Consider the following 22,364-nt stretch of genomic DNA (forward strand, 5'->3'; position numbering starts at 1 on the left):
ATGCTTGCAAATCGTTAATTCTTCTTACTCTTCCATAACATTGCCAACTGCTGGAAACAGTGTCTCTTGGGCACAGCCGTTGATTAGAAATTCCGATAATGAGTATGGTGATTGTGGTGGGCTCCTGAATTAATTACAAGTAGTCACCCATGGGTTGTTGACTTGCAACGCTCAAATGATGATTGTGAATACGTGGCAACTAAAGAAGCATGTACTCTAGCGTTGCACGATTTTTGTAAGCTGTGTTGCTTGTCTGTGTGTTAGGAGAGCAGTTTTTCTGTTGTTGCCCGGTGCTTTGTCATGTATCTACTTCTCTGTTGTATCTGTCATCTGCCTTCAGTACATAGAGCATCTTCAGCTAAGCACTGCACGTTTCCAACCTGCATATACATGTTGCAGAATTACTGTGCATTTGGTTCTTTACTTTGACTCAATTTTGTCTGTGATTCATGCTATGAGAGTACCTTGAACGTCATACATCTTTTGTGCTAATTTCGTTCCTTTGCTGACCAGCACGATTTGGCCACCTACATCTTGTCACTTCTCACGTCCTCCTCTTTTTTCGAACCACACGGAGAAACTGCATGTGTATTCATGAAGAAAAGAGAAGATACAAAGCCAACGAAGGCCCGACTGACTATACGTCAGGTGCCTAAAAATAAAACTGCATCTGTCGCTTTCATCCGGGGCCCTTAGATCTTCATCCAACGGTGGAAAACAGATCGCACCACCTCCATCCTCTTCTTCCTCGCGCAGGCACCAGCCAACCCAGGCCTAACTGAATACCTCCCCCGCCCCCCCCCTCCCCCCCGCCCACCCCGCCCTCCTCTCGACCTCACATCCCTCTAAGCCCAGCTGCACCGGAAAACACTGGCAATCTCTTGCCCCCCCTACCCCCTAAGATAGATAACAGGGACATGGCTTCCTCCAATGTGGCCATGGCTTCCTCCTAAGTAGATAGTGGGGTTGTCTTCTCCGGCGAGATCCGACGTGAAGGAAGGAAGAAGGTTATTGAAGCGAGAAAATATTTCCAGGTACATGAGAAAAAGCAAAACCGAAAAGCTAAGCAGCGAGCACAAAGGACAAGCTCAGGCATTGTTGTGTGTTCGCCAGTGGTTGATTGGTTCTGCGATCTCCATGGACGGTGTCATGCTTCCCTTTCGGCGGTGCGCTGCTCCATCCTTGACCCCAACAGGAGTGCCGCTTTGTCGCAACCCTCTGTCATCTCTAAGGTACACCCCCCTTCATGCTGGATTAGGCGACCGCTCATTTTCCTCAGGATGTGACTGGTTGCTATGCTCATTCTTGCTCTGCCAGATTCGGGCGCCTCGTCGTCGGATATGGTATTTTCTGCAGATGTTGTCTCGTCCTTGGCCGGATTTGGTCATTCAGGTCGTCGGGGACGTGTGCAGCGCTCGGTGCAGTGCTTGCAATTCGCCCCCTTGTCTCCTATTTGTTGTTTCGGTTGTGAAACTGGTCATCATTGGGCCGATCTGGCTATGGCTCTGTCTAATCTGGTCCATCCGCCCGCTCATCTCCGGCCGATTTGTGATTTTGGTCGTGGTCGTGTGGTGGTTTGTTGTTGGTTGATCATGGATTCACGTGCTGCTCGAGATACGTCTCCAGCTTCTGTGGTCATGGTTGGCTTCATCCTCAATGCTCACATGCGAGCTTTTTTGCTTCCCCCTGGTTTATGCCTGTCCAGCCCAATGCCCCGCTCTATGGACTAGGTGGAGATAGATCTTGTGGCATCTAGCAGGTGGCCTTTGTTGTCCAGTGATGTGTCGTTATACTCATGCAAATGATTTGGATCATTGCGGTCACCGTCACTGTTATATACGGTAGTTGAGATTGGGTTGTGTTTTAGGCTTTGGAGTTGTGTTTCAGGCTTTGCAGTGGTCGGGTCTCACTCCAATGCTTTTTGTCGTATCTTTTTCTTAGTCTAGGTTGATGCCAGTCATCCATCTACTTGTGGATGTCCTCATTTTGTGCCCGGGGTGGTGCTTTGCTTTGCTCTATGATCCATGCTCTCTGCATACAAACTCAACGATAATCCTAACTTGGTCGTAGAGGCATTCCACCATCAAGCTAATAATTTCATCATCTAGATCACTACATGTGTAGGCTTTTAACATCTGCTTCTTCGTCTTCTTGGGCATGATGCAATATCACCAACTCTTCATCATACAAATGAAACCGTATGCTATCTAATTTTTTCTTAACCATGCAATGGCCCTTTTGGGCAGTGCTCTGATTGAACTAAATTGAGTAGAGTAATGGTTCTTCCACCGTTAGAGAAAAGCTCGTAAATAGTTTGTTTTTCTTTCAAATGATTGAAAATAACTTACGAAAAAGTGGAAGCATCCAAATACCTCGTGAAAATCAACCGAGAAAAAAAATCTAGGGGTGTAAGGAGCCAAACAAAGTATCCAGATATTTCGAAACATGTGCCGAAAGGATGGCAATGGGTAAGGTATGGTGCGGGTACAATAATCCCATACCCATACACATGCTTCTTATGGGCATGAAATCATACCCATACCCTACCCATCGGGTAAATATCCATGTTCATGCCCATACCGATACCCTATCAGGCAAATCAACACAACATCAAAGAGCGGTGTCATAATTGCCAGTTCCATGTGTGGTGGTGCCAGCCACCGAGAGGTTTCTATGGCTAGAGTTTTTTTATTGGGAGGAGGATGTGGGTGAAGGTATAGATCTTACATACAATGAATCGTTAGCTTAAGGTTTATGACACATAATGTGACCCAGTACTAAGATAATCGAGTAGGGTATGAGCTTACCCATGGGCACAAAATTGTACCCATGCCCTAACCATGACTAGCCGGGTAGGGTTTGGGCACTGCGCCCATGGGCATGAAAATATTCCCATACTGAACCCATGAGAGTCCGGTACCCACGGGTAACCATGCCCATGGGTAAAACTGCCATCCTGGCCTGAAATCTTCAAAAAATAATAATTGAAAATAGAAAAGGTCAATTAATTTCTGCTAGTTACAACATGTGGTTTGGGCCACAAATACTTATATTGAATTATAAACCAAGTCACAATACAAACAACAGTCAGTACGAACATACACATGACAATCGACGACTTAATAAATATTATTTGTTCACGAATAAATGGCATGTGCGTCCTCGGCTACCACGATGGATCGGTGGACAGTCCCGCGGAACGGCAGCTGCCACAGACGAAGAATATAAACAAGTTAGCTAGAATAGAAAGTCAGAGATGCATAATTTAACTTATTTGATTCACATGGAAACAGCAGCAGTGGTAGCTTAATTATGGTTGTTGTCACAGGTAGACGGACCACACGCAAGGATACCGCCAACGAAAACTAGCAGAACGAGGAGGATCAACATCAGCGAACCGAGGAGGCCGGGTAGTTGTTCTTTGCCATTATTATTAGTTGACGAGATGGTTTGCTTCCTTCCTGTATGTACTTGGAGTGGCAACTATCTGTGTGCCTTTGCAACTTGTGACCCAACAAAACAAGCCGTTAGGTGCAAATGGGGGTTGGTGGAAGGAGGTGTGCATGCATGACTGTGCCGGACAAGGAAAGAGTATGAACACACGTGCTACGAAATTGGCAGACAGAGGTGCCGGGCAGGCATTTCAGAATCCAACATACATTTGACTGACTTTAGCTATTATTCATTTCACTTTCCCGGACTGTCTTGATCGCTTCTTTCTAAATGGCCCTATGTTGTGTCCTCTAGTCATTTTTATCGGAATTCATCTGACAAGGATGAAGTGGACAAGTGGGAGTGATGATCGGAATCATGGAATGAAGCGATGGTTGAGGCTGGTGGGACAAGGAAGTCAAGTCTCAAGTAGCATGCAAAATTAAAAGGATGAAAATTCAAACCCAAATCCGTCTTTTGTATAGAGAAACGAGAAGACCAAATTCATTCGTGGATAGTGTCTTTTGTGCTTGCTGTCCTTTTCGATGCTACTGTACATTCGGAGTGTTGTTACATAGGCGGCGGGCATGAAGGCGGCACATGTAGGTCATCGCAGAGCAGTGCCAATGATGGTGTGCGAATGTCTTGCCGGTACTATCTCAGCATGGGCGCATGCATGATACCGACACATGTCCGAATTGGCGGTCCGGTGCCCCTGCCAAGAGGCCTGATCTAAGCCAATCAATGGGGGCAAGGGTGGCAGCCGTTGGAGCAGCGGCCCCTAGGATAGTGGGGGTCAAAGGCGGTGTGGCAGTGTCGGGAAGCGGGATGGCAAGGTCCTCAAGCTGGTTCTAGCGTTTTTAGCAGCGGCAACATCAAACTCTCCCAGCGTCAGAGTTCGGCTAACTAGTTATCGTCAGTCAACAGGTAGAAATGTTTCCAGAAGTGATAGATTTGACAACAAGTATGCATGGACTCCAGGTGAAACCGAGGATCTCGCCTCTTCAGCTGATCAAGCAATGTATGCATGTGTTGTGCTGTTCTAGAAGACGTCGGCTTGAAGCTTGGCTTCAAGGATGAGAATCCCAAGTTTGACAATTGGTTAAACACGTCAACACTCGTGCACATGCGACGACCCCCTTCTTGAAGGCTACATCTGCGGTTAGCACACTTGTCTTTGTTTGGTCACATGTCATATATTATGTAGTGGGATTGTGGAGATAAGATCCATTTTTGGATGGCCTCTTGTTGTTTTTTCTAAGCTAATTTGTTTGGTATCATTCAATAATTAATAATATATGGTTGTGTGCATCAACCAATACAGAGCCCCGGGGTTTATCATTCATTTAAAAAATAATGGTTCTTTTTAAAGAAAAACACTCATAAAAAATGATAGATACAACAGGAATTATTTCAAATTCCTTAGAAAAATCTCCAAAAAATAATTCGGGGTGCAAGGAATAGGATCCATATGAAGTAAAGATCATATACTCATCCTCAAAAAAAATGATCATATACTCATAGGACGACCCCTCCTTGATGAAACATACACCGGCTCACCATTAAATACTGATAATAAATACGCCAATATATACTCACGGATAGCTCTGATTTTTTATTTATTTTTGGCCATCAGATCCAATAATCAAAGTCCAGCATGGGCAAGAGAACTTCCCGACTCATTGTAGTACTATTTATTTATAAACCAGGCCACAATACAAACAAAAATACGGGGAACATCAACACACACACAACAATCGACGCATCAAGAACATACAATATTATTCGGTTCAGAACAAAATCGACGCCGGCGAATGCGAGAGCCTACTAAACCCTTCGTGCTCCATGTTGTGCTTATGAGCCGCCATTACGGATCGGCGGGCAGTTTCGCTGAGCAGCAGCTGCCACAAATGATGAACAAAAAACAAGTTAATAGGCTAGAAAAAAAGGAGTACGTACTACGTACATGGAAACAGCGGCTGTGGTGGTAGCTTGCTTACGGTTGCTGCAGGTGGTCGGCCCACCTCGTGCGAGGATGCCTCCAACGAAAACCAGTAAAACCAGGAGGATCAGCATCAGCCGAACCGAGGTCGCAGAGGAGTTCTTCTTCGCCATCCTCGATCGTTCGACTCTGTGCTTCCTCCCTTGCTGTATTTCTACTTGGATTGCAAGCTAACAATCTGTGCAATGGGTGCTCAACTTGATAAGCACTTATATAGAGAGTAGTACGTAGGTAGTACTAGTTTTCATGTGGAAGCTACAGGTTAGGTGCAAATGCGGAAGAAGAAGAAGAAGAATGAATTGTGTGGTGCTTTGGGGGTTGGTGGAAAGCACAAGAAATGCATGACTGCACCGGACGAGGAAGGAAGGAGTACTGTAGTACTACAAGTTAATCAATGGATAATATGATTCTCCTATCATATGCGAGTGAGAACGCACGTTGCAATACATTGACTGACTGATGACTCAATGCACAAGTCTTTGTCGATTCTTTCTTTCTAAAATGCCCTTTAATCATCTATAGTGGAACATCTAGTCATTTGTGTCGGCATTCATCTGGAAAAAAAAGAATTCATCTGATAATTGGACCTCCGAGCCCGAGTACGTAAATGCGGTCGGACGGTCGGTCAAAAAGGAAGTCAAGCCTCAAGTAGTATATATGCATGCATGCAAGAACTCGTGCTGATTAATTCAAAGGATGGAAGTTGGCACCTCGAGGCGGCTAGCTGACGCGGTCACGGAGGCCCTGACCACACATCCACATGCCTGAATAATTTTTTTGCGGGTCACACCTAATGGCTGATGCAACAACCAAGTAGTACCTCCGATCACTGCAAGAAGCATAAACAATGGAAATGGTGTGTCTAAGGGCATGTTTGGTTGACGTCCTGTGAGCATCTCCAACAGCCGCGCACGCGCGACGCGCTAAAAATCAAAATACAGCGCCGAGTGAGCCAGGTTTTGCATGCAGCGTTGCGTTGGCTCGAACGCCCCTGCAAAATAAAGCACGCCCGAGCCGTTCAAGAAGGCGCGCTATATTTTATTTTATTTTTCTTTTTGTGAACTGCGATTCGATACATATTTGGTGCTGAGCATACAAATATGGAGATAGTTCAGCACATAGCCTGCTTCTACGATACAAAATGCGTACATCTAGACTTCTCCAACGATACATAGTTCATAGTTCGTCACATATAGCCTGCTTCTACGATACGAAAAACTATTACTCGTTATTCTCCGACACGGACTCTGCCTCGGTAATGCCCTCCTCCGACGTCTGAACATAGGCGTCAAGGAACCGCTCGTCGCGGGAGTCCCATGACGACGCATCTCCTAGCGCGATGTTGTATTTAGTGACCGTCTTCCGCGTTCGCTTGTCCTCGCGATAGGCGGCTCGCTCCTTCCTCCTCTCCTCTCTCTCCACCCTCCTCTCAGCGAAGAATTGTTCCTTGTTGACGATGTCTTGCGGGAAGCGTTGCCTCCACAGCGCCATGGCTTTCTCGTCCATCTTGGCCAGGCTGAGACGGCGCTCCCGCCTCCGGTTGTTGCGACGATCCTCGTCAATGATAAGCCGCGGGAAAGGCGCCAACTCCTGTGCCCGCTCCGACGTCGCCATGTCGGTGAAGTTCATGTCCTATCGGGCCCGCCGGAGGCGGCACGCCGCAATGTCGTACGCGCAGGGCGCCATCCTGGGCGGTGTTGAAGGTTCCAAGGCCAAGGCGCACGTCGCCGCCCGACCGAATCGAGTCGGAGTAGGTGCCGGACGGACGCACGCAGACGCCGCGGTAGCCCGAACCTCCCCGACGGCAAGGCGGCATGGTGGTGCGGTGGTGTCGTGTCGGTGGCGAGGAGAGAAAGCGGTAGAGGGAGCGAGAGAGAGCGGCAGAGGGCGCTGCAATTTTATAGGCACGCCGGACGCGGTGCGCCAAATCTAGCACGCGAGTTGCCGCCTTTTCCGGCGCGCGCTAGTTTGCCGCCACTGCTGGAGTGCGCGAAAACGTCCCGCGTGGACTAAAAAGCCAGTTTACCGCGCGCGCGTCTTTTGACGCGGCTATTGGAGATGCTCTGAAGGTCGTGCCTGAAAAAATCAAGTGCCTGGACTGGATTTGAGATGGCGCTGTTTGTTGCCTGGCCAGGCGAAGGCTGTTTGGTTCATGTCCAAGCCTGGGATGTTAAATATACTAAACAAGTCTGCAGATCACTTGTACTTTCTGGTATTTTATATTGAGAAATATCCATATTTCAACCCTCAACAAACCACACAGTTTGATTTTCAACCTTGATCTCTGAAACCGGTCGAATTTAACCCTCAGCTTGTCACAAAGTTCAATTTACAACCTTTGACTCGGTTTCGGACTGGTCAAGCGGTCTTGACCCCGTCAAAAGCCGACTGGGCAGCCCAGTCAGCATGCCATCGATACGTCTCCGTCATATCTACTTTTTAAAACACTTTTGCCCTTGTTTTGGACTCTAACTTGTATGATTTGAATAGAACTAACCCGGACTGATGCTGTTTTCAGCAGAATTGCCATGATGTTGTTTTATGTGCAGAAAACAAAAGTTCTCAGAATGACCTGAAACTCCACGAAATATCTTAGAATAAATAATAAAAAATCCTCGCCAAAGATGAAGACCAGGGGGCCCACACCATGTCCACGAGGGTGGGGGGCGCGCCCCCCCTCCTGGGCGCGCCCCCCTACCTCGTGGGCCCCCTGGAAACCCTCCAACGCAAACTCCACCTCCATATATTGGCTTTCGGGGAGAAAAATATTAGAGAAGAAATCATCGCGTTTTACGATACGGAGCCGCCGCCAAGCCCTAATCTCTCTCGGGAGGGCTGATCTGGAGTCCGTTCGGGGCTCCGGAGAGGGGGATTCGTCGCCGTCGTCATCATCAACCATCCTCCATCACCAATTTCATGATGCTCACCGCCGTGCGTGAGTAATTCCATCGTAGGCTTGCTGGACGGTGATGGGTTGGATGAGATTTATCATGTACTCGAGTTAGCTTTGTTAGGGTTTGATCCCTAGTATCCACTATGTTCTGAGATTGATGTTGCTATGACTTTGCTATGCTTAATGCTTGTCACTAGGGCCCGAGTGCCATGATTTCAGATCTGAACCTATTATGTTTTCATGAATATATGTGAGTTCTTGATCCTATCTTGCAAGTCTATAGTCACCTACTACGTGTTATGATCCGGCAACCCCGAAGTGACAATAATCGGGACCACTCTCGGAGATGACCATAGTTTGAGGAGTTCATGTATTCACTATGTGCTAATGCTTTGTTCCGGTTCTCTATTAAAAGGAGGCCTTAATATCCCTTAGTTTCCAATAGGACCCCGCTGCCACGGGAGGGTAGGACAAAAGATGTCATGCAAGTTATTTTCCATAAGCACATATGACTATATTCGGAATACATGCCTACATTACATTGATGAATTGGAGCTAGTTCTGTGTCACCCTATGTTATGACTGTTACATGACGAACCACATCCGGCGTAATTATCCATCACTGATCCGGTGCCTATGAGTTTTCCATATACTAGTTCTCGCTTATTTACTTTTCCTTTGTTACTGTTACAATCTCTACAAAATACCAAAAACATTACTTTTGTTACCGTTACCACCACTATCATATTACTTTGCTACTAAACACTTTGCTGCAGATACTAAGTTTCCAGGTGTGGTTGAATTGACAACTCAGCTGCTAATACTTGAGAATATTCTTTGGCTCCCCTTGTGTCGAATCAATAAATTTGGGTTGAATACTCTATCCTCGAAAACTGTTGCGATCCCCTATACTTGTGGGTTATCAAGACCTTTTTCTGGTGCCGTTGCTGGGGAGTACAACTCTATTCCATGAGTTACTTGGGATTTCTATCTGCTGGACACTATGAAGAATTTGAAAGACGCTAAGACAACAATTTATCCCTCAACTACGAGGGGAGGTAAGGAACTGCCATCTAGCTCTGCACTTGATTCACCTCCTGTTATGAGTAAGCTAGCGACACCTAAACCTGCTTCTGCTATTCGTTCCGATATGTCGCATGTTATTGATGATGCCACTTCTGCTATGCATGATACTTATGATGAAACTACTTCTATGCTTGATACTACTGTGCCCCTTGGTGAATTCTAGATGAGCAAATTTCTAGGTCTAGAGAAAGAGAAATTATTGAATCTGAATACAATGATGAAAGTGATGATGAAAATATGCCTGCTATTCCTGAGGGTTATCTTTTTGATGCGGAATCTTCTGCAGCTATTGTTGCTTGCCAAGATAGATATGAACTTAAGAGGCTACTAATTAAATGGAGTAAAGAATGTCTTAGAGATAGAATGAAACCCGACCCTGCTTTTGCTACTTCACCTATCTGTGTTCCTGATAAGGATTATTATGAATTTTCTGTTGATCTAGATATAATCACTTTGGTTGAATCTGATCCTTTTTATGGCTATGAATCTGAAACTGTTGTGGCACATCTTACTAAGTTAAATGATATAGCCGCCCTGTTTACTAATGATGAGAGATCGCGCTACTTATATATACTCAAAATATTTCTGTTCTCATTAAAGGGTGATGCTAAGATATGGTTTAATTCTCTTGATCCTGGTTGTGTGCGTAGTCCCAAGGATATGATTTATTACTTCTCTGCTAAATATTTCCTTGCTCATAATAAACAAGCTGCCTTGAGGGAAATATACAACTTCGTGCAAATTAAAGAAGAGTGTCTCCCACAAGCTTGGGGGAGGCTTCTCAAGTTACTTAATGCTTTGCCTGATCATCCTCTTAAGAAACCTGAAATACTTGATATCTTTTATAATGGACTAACCGATGCTTCCAGAGATTACCTGGATAGTTGTGCTGGTTCTCTTTTCAGGGAAAGAACACCGGATGAAGCTAAAATTCTATTGAATAATATGTTGACGAATGAAAATAATTGGGCACCTCCTAAGCCAGCTCTAGAGCCAATTACTGAGCCTATTCTTAAACCAACTCCAAAGAAGAGAGGTGTTCTATTTCTCACTCCCGAAGATATGCAAGAGGCAAAGAAATCTATGAAAGAAAAAGGTATTAAAGCTGAAGATGTTAATAATTTACCTCCTATTGAAGAAGTATACGGTCTTAATTTACCGCCTGTTGAAGAAGTATATTATCTCAATTCTTTATTCACTGAAGAACCTCCTGACCCCGATATCCCGACACAGGTAGTAAAGGTAAATTCTCTCTATAGATATGATAAAGCTGAAGTCCCTCCTACTAAAATTGCTAGTCAGTGCTTGGATGAGTTTGATAACTTTATGTTTAAGCAAGATGACTTTAATGCCTATTTTGTTAGACAATTAAAACAAGATGCTTATATGATTAAATGCTTGGGTGATTATATGGCTAAAGTTAGAGGTGAACTTAAACTTGTTAGCAAACATGCTTCTATGGTCACCACTCAAGTAGAACAAGTACTTAAGGCTCAAAAGAAGTGCTTGATGAAATAAATAGTAAGAAAAATGATTATGCTGTTAGAGTAGCTACTAGAACTGGTAGAATGACTCAGGAACCTTTGTATCCTGAAGGCCACCCTAAGAGAATCGAGCAAGATTCTCAGAGAAATAATATTGATTTACCTAGTTCTTCTAAAAGGAAGAAAAAGAAAAATGATAGGACTTTGCAAACTTCTAGTGAACCTATTGCTGAACCACCTGAGAATGCAAATGATATCTCTATGTCTGATGCTGAAACACAATCTGGAAATGAACATGAACCTAGTGAAAATGTTAATGATGATGCTCAACCTAGTAATGATAATGATGCAGAAGTTGAACCTGCTGTTGATCTTGATAACCCACAATCAAAGAATCAACGTTATGACAAAAGAGACTTCGTTTCTAGGAAACATGGTAAAGAAAGGGAACCATGGGATCAGAAACCCCTGCCTTTTCCTCGGAAACCATCCAAGAGAAAGGATGATGAGGATTTTGAGCGCTTTGCTGAAATGATTAGACCTATCTTTTTGCGTATGCGATTAACTGATGTGCTCAAAACAAATCCTTATGCTAAGTATATGAAGGATATTATTACTAATAAAAGAAAGATACCGGAAGCTGAAATTTCCACCATGCTTGCTAATTATACTTTTAAGGGTGGAATACCAAAGAAACTTTTCATGTTAATGGTAACGAGCATATGGTACACTTTCCGAGGAAACAACCTCAAGTTTATAGTATCAATTCTATTGGAAAAATTCCATCGATTATATTTGGAGGTTCTGAATTTCCTCTCCCTACTGTCAAGAAGAAATATGATATACTTATTATTGGGGATTTTCATATCCCCGTTGAGGTAACATAGTGTTATTCGAAATTTCTCCAGTTCCATGTTAATCGGATGGAGTTTGTTAACAAGACTTGATCAACCTTGTTAGTGGATTCTTTTTGATGAGCATGAGATGGATGAAACTAGAAGCACAACCTTCTATACCCTCTTTATATTTTCTGTTATTTAGTAGAAATAAAGTAAAATAGAATTATTTTTCTGTTTGTTTCCTGATTTATCCGTGCAATATAAAAATATCCCGAAAATAAAAGTCCTCAGAATGCCCTGCCAATTTAATATGATTTTTTCGGGAATATTTGAGGATTTACTATGCAAAAATTACCGCGGGGGGAGCTGCCACCTGGCCACGGGGGTGGAGGGCGCGCCCCCCCTGCCTCGTGGGCCCACGGTGGCCCTCCTCCACTTATCCCTGCACCCATCTTCTTCATCTGCCTCACACAAACACGAAAAACCAACTCAAGCACGAGTTCCAGCCCCTGTTGCTGTGATTTTCGATCTCCTTGCTCAAAGCACCTCTCGCAAAACTGCTTGGGGAGATTGTTCCTTGGTATGTGACTCCTCCATTGGTCCAATTAGTTTTTGTTCTAGTGCTCTATTCATTCAAATTTATGCTGCATAGGTGACCATGTTCTTGAGCTTGCATGTCAAATTTATATGGTTCCAAGTAGTTCTAATGCTTGATATAGGCTCTAGGCACTTGTGGGAGTAGTTGCTATCAATTTTATTGAAGTTGGTTCACTCTTATTTGAAGTTACTAACAAATTTCAGAAATTTCTCAGAGGAAACAATATGTTTAGGAGGATGTTCCAAGGTAGTTCTTCGAGGAAGCAAGGTCCCAGGCTTGCAATGCGCGATGCTGACGAGGAACCGCCAAGAGACGCTCCTGTGAGGCCCTGTGAATGGCCTTCGGAAAATTTTATGGATCAAGCGGGAATCCAAGAAGAATTCAACGCATATATACGCAATGCCGGTCTTGAGGACTTGAAGATGACAAATGCCCCCAGTATCATGATCTCACAAGTTCATTTGTGAGGAGGTTTGAGTTTTCATCTTCGCGCAATTCTCCTTCAGTCATGTTTGACCTTTATGACAAATCTTATACCATGGACTTAGAGGACTTCACTTTTGCTTGCAAACTTCCATCTTGGGGTAGTGTCAGGGATCCCCCTAAACCTGAATATAGAGACTTTCTTGCTAAAATAACTGTGGGGGAATCTAGAGATATAACACAAGCCACTATAGGGAGCATTCACTTTCCTGCTATACATTATTTCGCTCTCTTCATAGGTAGATGCATAAATGCTAAGGATGAAGCATGTCACACGTGTGTCCCTGATCTCAGCATTCTCAGAAGTGCTGTGTTAGGAGACCAATCTTATCATATGGGAGCCATTGTAGCTCGCAGGTTGCATTATAATAGACATAACGGAGATTTCTTTGGAGGAATTTATGCAACCCGCTTAGCTAATTTTCTTGAGATAGACATTCGTGAGGGTGATATGGAGTTAACCCCTACTTATTTGGATTTTGATTCTATGGTTTCCCACCAGTTTGTTGAGAGGACTGAACCACCTCTCCAGTATCGACTAATCTTTAACAAACGACATGTAGTCCATATTATTCTTCCTGCTCCTGCCTTCTTTGATTCTCAGACAAAAATAAGATATATTATTACCAGAGAGGAGGCAGATGAGTACGAGAGAAGAGCGGAGGCAGCTCGACGCTACGCTGCAGCTCAGGAGGCGATAGCCGCTGCATCACAGTATGACCCCAGCTTCACCTACGGGTATCCGCCAGGCTATCCCTGGCAATAGACCAACTTAGGCCAAAAGCCTAAGCTTGGGGGAGTACGTATTTCCCACCGAAATTACATTCATGTTCACACACACTCATTGCTAGATGTCGGTGCTCATACTCTTTCACTGTAATATCCATGCTAGATTATTTTCTTTTTCCTGCCTTCTTCTTGTGTGTTTAATAAACCTTAAGAAAAACAAAAAAAATAGTAGTAGTTTATTTCTTTGCTGTAGTAATTAAAAGGAAAACCCAAAAATATTTCCCGTTCTTCTTTTGCTTGTTGGGAGCTTTCCCGTGTAAATAGTTTTTATTTCTTTTCTTTTCTTTGGGGGTTAGTAGGAGAAGACCATGATTAAATTGTTGAAGTGGCTCTTATATGCATCATTGTTGATTTAACCAAGAGCCCATATTGCCTTGTCTTCTCCTGTTTATTGAATGCTCGCAGATTCCAGCTTAGTCCAATGCACGTGCACTCTTATTACTATTCACACCATTCGGTCATGCAAGTGAAAGGCAATTATGATGATATATGATGGACTGACTGAGATGGGAAAAGCTGGTATGACCTCGACCTCTCTTGTTTTTGTAAATATGATGAGTTCATCGTTCTTGATTCGGCTTATTATGAATAAACATGTCTGCAATGACAATTAGAGATCATAGTTGCGCGTGCCATGCTTGATTAGCTATGAGTTATAATGGTTTACCTTGCTTGCCAACATGCTATTAAAATGGTTGTGATGTGGTATGATGGGGTGGTATCCTCCTTTGAATGATTTAAGTGACTTGACTTGGCACATGTTCACGCATGTAGTTAAAAACAAATCAACATAGCCTTCACGATATTTATGTTCATGGTGGATTATATCCTACTCATGCTTGTATTCAATATTTATTAATTTTAATGCATGTTCATGACTGTTGTCGCTCTCTAGTTAGTCGCTTCCCATTCTTTTGCTAGCCTTCACTTGTACTAAGCGGGAATACTGCTTGTGCATCCAATCCCTTAAACCCCAAAGTTATTCCATATGAGTCCACTATTCCTTCCTATATGCGGTATCTACCTGCCGTTCCAAGTAAATTTGTATGTGCTAAACTCTAAACCTTCAAATAATCATTCTGTTTTGCATGCTCGAATAGCTCATATATCAAGTAGGGTTTCCCTTATCTTCCGTGTTAGGCGGGTTATTCTCAAGAGGAGTGGACTCCGCTCCTCAATCACGAGAAAATGGCTGGTCACCGGGATGCCCAGTCCCATGCTTTATGCAAACTAAATCAAAATAATCGCAAACAAAACCCCCCTGGGACCCGTTGAATGTTGGAGGCACTCGTTGTTTCGAGCAAGCCATGGATTAATGCTTGTGGAGGAGTGGGAGTATAAACTTTACCATTCTGTTTGGGAACCGCCTATAATTTGTTTAGCATGGAAGATATCATCATCTCTTAGTTGTTATGTTGACAATGAAAGTATGCCGCTCAAAATATAATTTATCTCTATTTCAAAACCGAGCTCTGGCACCTCTATTAATACTTGCTTCCCTCTGCGAAGGGCCTATCTATTTACTTTTATGTTGAAGTCATCACCCTCTTATTAAAAGCACTAGCTGGAGAGAACAACTGTCATTTGCATTCATTACTGTTAATTTATATCGGGTATGACTATGATTGGATCTCTTTTACCATGAATTACAATGTCTAGTCAGTCCTTATCTTTGAAGGTGCTCTGCATTTATGTTTTGCGGTCTCAGAAAGGGCTAGCGAGATACCATCTTATTATATCACATTATGATTGTTTTGAGAAAGTGTTGTCATCCGAGATTTATTATTATGGATTGCTAGCTGATTATGTTATTGATATGAATAAACATGAGACCTAGAAGTTATTGCAAATGTGGTTAGTTATGATCTTTGCTGAAAACTTGAATGCTGGCTTGACATAGTTACAACAACAAGAGCAAACAGTGTTTGTAAAAGTTTTTCTTTTTCTCTTTCAGTTTGTCGACTGAATTGCTTGAGGACAAGCTGTTGGGGAACGTAGTAATTTTAAAAAATTTCCTACGCACACGCAAGATCATGGTGATGCATAGCAACGAGAGGGGAGAGTGTGTCCACGTACCCTCGTAGACCGAAAGCGGAAGCGTTATGACAACGCGGTTAATGTAGTCGTACGTCTTCACGATCCGACCGATCCAAGCACCGAACGTACGACACCTCCGAATTCAGCACAAGTTCAGCTCGATGATGATCCCCGGACTCCGATCCAGCAGGGTGTCGGGGATGAGTTCCGTCAGCACGACGGCATGGTGACGATGATGATGTTCTACCGACGCAGGGCTTCGCCTAAGCACCTCAACGATATGACCGAGGTGGAATATGGTGGAGGGGGGCACCGCACACGGCTAAGGAACGATCACGATGATCAACTTGTGTGTTTAGAGGTGTCCCCCTGCCCCCGTATATAAAGGAGCCAAGGGGGAGGGGGTGGCCGGCAAAGGAGGAGCGCGCCAAGGGGAGTCCTACTCCCACCGGGAGTAGGACTCCTTCTTTCCTAGTCCAACTAGGAGAAGGGGGGGGGGGAAGAGGGGAGTGGAGAAGGAAGGGAGAGGGGGGCCGCACCCCAAACCCCTTGTCCAATTCGGACTGGGCTTGGGAGGGACGCGCGCCACCTCCTAGCTCCTTCCCACTAAGGCCCATTAAGGCCCAATACTCTTCCCCGTATTCCCGTAACTCCCCGGTACTCCGAAAAATACCCGAATCACTCGGAACCTTTCCGAACTCCGAATATAGTCGTCCAATATATAGATCTTTACGTCTCGACCATTTCGAGACTCCTCGTCATGTCCCCGATCTCATCCGGGACTCCGAACTACTTCGGTACATCAAAACTCATAAACTGATAATATAACTGTCATCGAAACCTTAAGCGTGCGGACCCTACGGGTTCGAGAACAATGTAGACATGACCGAGACACGTTTCCGGTCAATAACCAATAGTGGAACCTGGATGCTCATATTGGCTCTCACATATTCTACGAAGATCTTTATCGGTCAAACCGCATAAAAACATACGTTGTTCCCTTTGTCATCAGTATGTTACTTGCCCGAGATTCGATCGTCGGTATCTCAATACCTAGTTCAATCTCGTGACCGGCAAGTCTCTTTACTCATTCCATAATACATCATCCCGCAACTAACTCATTAGTTGCAATGCTTGCAAGGCTTAAGTGATGTGTATTACCGAGAGGGCCCAGAGATACTTCTCCGACAATCGAAGTGACAAATCCTAATCTCGAAATATGTCAACCCAACATTTACCTTCGGAGACACCTGTAGAGCACCTTTATAATCACCCAGTTACGTTGTGACGTTTGGTAGCACACAAAGTGTTCCTCCGATAAACGGGAGTTGCATAACCTCATAGTCATAGGAACATGTATAAGTCATGAAGAAAGCAATAGCAACATACTAAACGATCAAGTGCTAAGCTAACGGAATGGGTCAAGTCAATCACATCATTCTTCTAATGATGTGATCCCGTTAATCAAATGACAACTCATGTCTATGGTTAGGAAACTTAACCATCTTTGATTAACGAGCTAGTCAAGTAGAGGCATACTAGTGACACTATGTTTGTCTATGTATTCACACATGTATTATGTTCCCGGTTAATACAATTCTAGCATGAATAATAAACATTTATCATGAAATAAGGAAATAAATAATAACTTCATTATTGCCTCTAGGGCATATTTCCTTCAGTCTCCCACTTGCACTAGAGTCAATAATCTAGTTCACATCGCCATGTGATTTAACACCAATATTCACATCTGTATGTGATTAATACCCGTAGTTCACATCGTCATGTGATCAACACCCAAAGGGTTTACTCGAGTCAATAATCTAGTTCACATCGCTATGTGATTAACACCCAAAGAGTACTAAGGTATGATCATGTTTTGCTCGTGAGAGAAGTATAGTCAACGGGCCTGTCACATTCAGAGCCGTATGTATTTTGCAAATATTCTATGTCTACAATGCTCTGCATGGAGCTACTCTAGCTAATTGCTCCCACTTTCAATATGTATCCAGATTGAGACTTAGAGTCATCTGGATCGGTGTAAAAGCTTGCATCGATGTAACTCTTTATGACGGGCTCTTTTATCACCTCCATAATCAAGAAGTATTTCCTTAGTCCTCACTAAGGATATTCTTGACCGCTATCCAGTGATCTACTCTTAGATCAAAATTGTATTCCTTTGCAAAACTCAGAGCAAGGTATACAATAGGTCTGGTACACAGCATAGCATACTTTATAGAACCTATGACTCAGGCATAGGGAATGACTTTTCATTCTCTTTCTATTTTCTGCCATAGTCGGGTTTTGAGTCTTACTCAACTTCACACCTTTGCAACACAGGCAAGACCTTCTTTCTTTGACTGTTCCATTTTGAACTACTTCAAAATCTTGACAAGGTATGTACTTATTGAAAAACTTATCAAACGTCTTGATCTATCTCTATAGATGTTGATGCTCAATATGTAAGTAGCTTTACTGAGGTCTTTCTTTTTAAAGAACTCCTTTCAAATACTCCTTTATGCTTTCCAGGAAAAAAATTACATCATTTCTGATCAACAATATGTTACTCACATATATTTATCAGAAAGGCGGTAGTGCTCCCACTCACTTTATTGTAAATACAGGCTTCACCGCAAGTCTGTATAAAACTATATGCTTTGATCAACTTATCAAAGCATATATTCCAACTCTGAGATACTTGCACCAGTCCATAGATGGATCGCTGGAGCTTGCACATTTTGTTAGCATCATTAGGATTGACAAAACCTTCTGGTTGCATCATATGCAACTTTTCTTTAATAAATCCATTAAGGAATGCAGTTTTGACATCCATTTGCCAGATTTCATAAAATGTGGCAATTGCTAACATGATTCGGACAGACTTAAGCATCGATACGAGTGTGAAAATCTCATCGTATTCAACACCTTGAACTTATCGAAAACCTTTCGCAACAAGTTGAGCTTAGTAGATAGTAAAACTACTATCAGTGTCCATCTTCCTCTTGAAGATCCATTTATATAATATGGCTTGCCGATCATCGGGCAACTCCACCAAAGTCCACACTTTATTCTCATATATGGATCCCATCTCAGATTTCATGGCCTCAAGCCATTTCGCGGAATCTGGGCTCATCATCGCTTCCTCATAGTTCGTAGGTTCATCATGGTCTAGTAACATGACTTCCAGAACAGGATTACCGTACCACTCTGGTGCGGACCGTACTCTGGAAGACCTACGAGGTTCTGTAATAACTTGATCTGAAGTTTCATGATCATCATCATTAGCTTCCTCACTAATTGGTGTAGGAATCACTAGAACTGATTTCTGTGATGAACTACTTTCCAATTCGGGAGAATGTACAAATTACCTTATCAAGCTCTACTTTCCTCCCACTCACTTCTTTAGAGAGAAACTCCTTCTCTAGAAAGGATCCATTCTTAGCAACGAATATTTTGCCTTCGGATCTGTGATAGAAGGTGTACCCAACAGTTTCCTTTGGGTATTCTATGAAGACGCACTTCTCCAATTTGGGTTCGAGCTTATCAGGTTGAAAACCTTTTTCATATAAGCATTGTAACTCCAAACTTTAAGAAACGACAGCTTAGGTTTACTGCTAAACCATAGTTCATACGATGTCTTCTCAACGGATTTAGATGGTGCCCTATTAAACGTGAATGCAGCTATCTCTAATGCATGACCCCAAAACGATAGTGCTAAATCGGTAAGATACATCATAGATCGCACCATATCCAATAAAGTGCGGTTACGACGTTCGGACACACCATAACGTTGTGGTGTTCCAGGTGGCGTGCGCTGTGAAACTATTCAACATTGTTTTATATGAAGGCCAAACTCATAACTCAAATATTCTCCTCCACGATCAGATTGTAGAAACTTTATTTCCTTGTTACGATGATTCTCCACTTCACTCTGAAATTCTTTGAACTTTTCAACTATTTCAGACTTATGTTTCATCAAGTAGATATACGCATATCTGCTCAAATCATCTGTGAAGGTTAGAAAATAACGATACTTGCCACGAGCCTTCATACTCATTGGTCTGCATACATCAGTATGTATTATTTCCAATAAGTCAGTAGCTCGTTCCATTGTTCCAAAGAATGGAGTTTTAGTCATCTTGCCCAAAAGGCACGGTTCGCAAGCATCAAATGATTCATAACCAAGTGATTCCAAAAATCCATCTTTATGGAGTTTCTTCATGCGCTTTACACCGATATGCCAGTGCCACAAATAAGTTGCACTATCATTATTAACTTTGCATCTTTTGGCATCAATACTATGAATATGTGTATCACTACGATCGAGATCCAATAAACTATTTTCATTGGGTGTATGACCATTGAAGGTTTTATTCATGTAAACAGAACAACAATTATTCTCTGATTTTAAATGAATAACCATATTGCAATAAACATGATCAAATCATATTCATGCTCAACGCAAACGCAAAATAACATTTATTTAGGTTTAACACTAATCCCGAAAGTATAGGTTGTGTGCGATGATGATCATATCAATCTTGGAACCACTTCCAATAGACATCGTCACTTCACCCTCAACTAGTCTCTGTTTATTCTGTAACTCCTGTTTCGAATCACTAATATTTAGCAACCGAATAAGTATCAAATACTCAGGGGATACTATAACACTAGTAAGGTACACATCAATAACCTGTATATCAAATATACCCTTGTTCACTCTGCCATCCTTATTATCCACCAAATATTCAGGGTATTTCCGTTTCTAGTGACCATTTCCTTTGCAGCGTAAGCACTCAGTTTCAGGCTTTGGTTCAGCTTTGGGATTCTTCGTGGGAGTGACAACTTGCTTGTCATTCTACTTGAAGTTCCCTTTCTTTCCATTTGCCCTTTTTCTTGAAACTAGTGATCTTGTCAACCATCAACACTTGATGCTCTTTCTTGATTTCTACCTTCGTCGATTTCAACATCACGAAGAGCTCAGGAACCGTTTTCGTCATCCCGTGCATACTATAGTTCATCACAAAGTTCTAATAACTTGGTGATGGTGACTAGAAAACTCTGTCAATCACTATCTTATCTGGAAGATTAACTCCCACTTGATTCAAGCGATTGTAGTACCCAGACAATCTGAGCACATGCTCACTAGTTGAGCGATTCTCCTCCATCTTTTAGCCATAGAACTTGTTGGAGACTTCATATCTCTCAACTCGGGTATTTGCTTGAAATATTAACTTCAACTCCTGGAACATCTCATATGGTCCATGACGTTCAAAACGTCTTTGAAGTCCCGATTCTAAGCCGTTAAGCATGGTGCACTAAACTATCAAGTAGTCATCATATTGAGCTAACCAAACGTTCATAACGTCTGCATCTGCTCCTGCAATAGGTCTGTCACCTAGCGGTGCATTAAGGACATAATTCTTCTATGCAGCAATGAGGATAAACCTCAGATGACGGATCCAATCCGCATCATTGCTACTAACATCTTTCAACTCAATTTTCTCTAGGAACATATCAAAATAAACATATGAAAGCAACAACGCAAGCTATTGATCTACAACATAATTTGCAAAATACTACCCAGACTAAGTTCATGATAAATTTAAGTTCAATTAATCATATTACTTAAGAACTCCCACTTAGACAGACATCTCTCTAGTCATCTAAGTGATCACGTGATCCAAATCAACTAAACCATGTCCGATCATCACGTGAGATGGAGTAGTTTTCAATGGTGAACATCACTATGTTGATCATATCTACTGTATGATTCACGCTCGACCTTTCGGTCTCCGTGTTCCGAGGCCATATCTGTATATGCTAGGCTCGTCAAGTTTAACCTGAGTATTCCGTGTGTGCAACTGTTTTGCACCCGTTGTATTTGAACGTAGAGCCTATCACACCCGATCATCACGTGGTGTCTCAGCACGAAGAACTTTCGCAATGATGCATACTCAGGGAGAACACTTCTTGATAATTTAGTGAGAGATCATCTTAAAATGCTACCGTCAATCAAAGCAAGATAAGATGCATAAAGGATAAACATCACATGCAATCAATATAAGTGATATGATATGGCCATCATCATCTTGTGCTTGTGATCTCCATCTCCGAAGCACCGTCGTGATCACCATCGTCACTGACACGACACCTTGATCTCCATCGTAGCATCGTTGTCGTTACGCCATCTATTGTTTCTACGACTATCGCTACCGCTTAGTGATAAAGTAAAGCAATTACAGGGCGTTTGCATTTCATACAATAAAGCGACAACCATATGGCTCCTGCCAGTTGCCGATAACTCGGTTACAAAGCATGATCATCTCATACAATAAAATATAGCATCACGTCTTGACCATATCGCATTACAACATGCCCTGCAAAAACAAGTTAGACATCCTCTACTTTGTTGTTGCAAATTTTACGTGGCTGCTACGGGCTTAGCAAGAACCATTCTTACCTACGCATCAAAACCACAATGATAGTTTGTCAAGTTGGTGCTGTTTTAACCTTCGCAAGGACCGGGCGTAGCCACACTCGATTCAACTAAAGTTGGAGAAACTGACACCCGCCAGCCACCTGTGTGCAAAGCACGTCGGTAGAACCAGTCTCGCGTAAGCGTACGCGTAATGTCGGTCCGGGCCGCTTCATCCAACAATACCGCTGAACCAAAGTATGACATACTGGTAAGCAGTATGACTTGTATCGCCCACAACTC

The 22,364-nt window shown here is 42.9% G+C and overlaps 1 long non-coding RNA gene across 1 annotated transcript; it reads right to left on the bottom strand.

Moving 5' to 3' along the window:
- Nucleotides 1-5,024: 5,024 nt before the first annotated feature.
- LOC123117803 (uncharacterized) lies at nucleotides 5,025-5,675 on the bottom strand. Its single transcript, XR_006457520.1, has 2 exons — nucleotides 5,433-5,675; nucleotides 5,025-5,333 (listed from the first exon to the last, which is right to left on the bottom strand). It is a non-coding gene; the product is annotated as an uncharacterized lncRNA (long non-coding RNA).
- Nucleotides 5,676-22,364: the final 16,689 nt, after the last annotated feature.

This window comes from Triticum aestivum, chromosome 5B (assembly GCF_018294505.1).
Source record: "Triticum aestivum cultivar Chinese Spring chromosome 5B, IWGSC CS RefSeq v2.1, whole genome shotgun sequence".
NCBI lineage: Eukaryota > Viridiplantae > Streptophyta > Magnoliopsida > Poales > Poaceae > Triticum > Triticum aestivum.